The sequence below is a fragment of the Gossypium arboreum genome, chromosome 2, assembly GCF_025698485.1.
Source record: "Gossypium arboreum isolate Shixiya-1 chromosome 2, ASM2569848v2, whole genome shotgun sequence".
Lineage (NCBI taxonomy): Eukaryota > Viridiplantae > Streptophyta > Magnoliopsida > Malvales > Malvaceae > Gossypium > Gossypium arboreum.
In genome coordinates this window covers 48,722,880-48,724,698 of record NC_069071.1, presented here as the reverse complement: position 1 = coordinate 48,724,698, position 1,819 = coordinate 48,722,880, and positions in this window count along the sequence as shown.

Genomic DNA, 1,819 nt, shown 5'->3' with positions numbered 1-1,819 from the left:
TTTTCTGAATCAACTTCTATTCCCTTTTCATTGACTACAAAACCCAATAACTTTCCCGATCTAGCTCCGAAGGTGCACTTTGCCGGATTGAGCCTCAACTGAAACTTCCTCAACCTCAAGAACAGTCTTCTCAAAACTTCAATATGCTCTTTCTCTGTTCGGGACTTAGCAATCATGTCATCAACATATACTTCAAAGTCCCTATGCATCATGTCGTGAAACAAGTTCACCATGGCCCGCTGGTAGGTTGCCCCTGTGTTCTTCAGTCCAAACGGCATTATTTTGTAGCAAAAAGTGCCCCACAAGGTTATAAATATGGTTTTATCCATGCCCTCTGGATGCATCTTTATCTTATTGTACCCTAAGAAACCATCCATAAAGGAAAACAACGAATGTCCCGCCGTGTTGTCTACCAAAGTGTCGATGTGCGGCAAAGGAAAGTTGTCTTTTGGGCTAGCTTTATTCAGATCTTTGTAATCAACACATATTCGTACTTTCCCGTCCTTCTTAGGGACCGGCACAATATTAGCTACCCATTCGGAGTACTTGACCTCTTGTAAGAATCCTGCATCGAACTGCTTCTTAACCTCATCTTTTATTTTTAGAACAATCTCTGGTCGCATTCTCTGCAACTTCTGTTAGACTGGTTTGCAATCCTGTCTTATCAGAAGACGATGTACTACAATGTCGGTACTCAATCCGGGCATATCTTGTGTAACACCCCGTACCCGAGACCGTTTCCGGAGTCGAACACGAGGTGCTAACCGACTTAATTCATTTACTCTCACAGTCCAATTAAAAATTTTCCAGACGACTGGCTAACTGCGTCACTGTCACCTTAAAAATCATAACTTGAGTTCCACAACTTGAAAATCAGATTCGTAATTTTTCCCCAAAACTAGACTCATATATCCATCAACAGATTTTTTTCTAGAATTTTTGGTTTGGTAAATTAGTACAGTTTATTAGTTAAAGCCTCCCCTGTTACAAGGTACGACTACACTGGCCTTCATGCATTACGATTTGGATATCTCCCTGTACAGGGCTTCAATACTGATGCCGTTTGTTTCTATAGAAACTAGACTCAAAAAGGAATCTACAAATATATGGCATGACTTCTAAATATCTCTGGTTAATTTATAATGAATTTCCAAATTCAGATCAGGGGATCCAGAAACTGTTCTGGCCCTGTCTCACGAACACTTTAACATCTCATAATCTAATGTTCATGTGAACGTTTCGTCACTTTCCTATGAAAATAGATTCACCATGGTTCGATTACATAATTTATTCGCTATTTAATTCCATTCCTACTATTTTTAGAGATTTTTCACATCCACATCACTGCTGCTGCCAGCATCTATTTTTAAGGTAAACTTTACCTATTTCATGATCCTCCATGGATCAACTAGAGTCTGTCATACATATACCAAAAGTGATCATGAATAACCATTCCCATGACTAACTGTTACCAACATTTCCATACCTCTCGACGGACGACATACAAAACGATTATAATGCTATGATCAAAGTATACTTATGCCATTTTCGCATGGCTATCCAAATTTACACAAAACCGAAAGGTGCATGACCTACAACAAAAGGGTAGTCCTATACATTAACCAAAATATCCTATCACTACTAGTCTATTCTATACATGCCATAAGATATTCCAAAACATAGCAAGTACCAAACAAAGGATAGTGATAGTGTGACTAGTTCTTGACGATCCCCGAGCCTCGTAGCTTCCAAATGAGATCTATAAAACAGAGGAAACAAAGTAAACAGAGTAAGTATTTCAATGCTTAGTAAGTTTTAA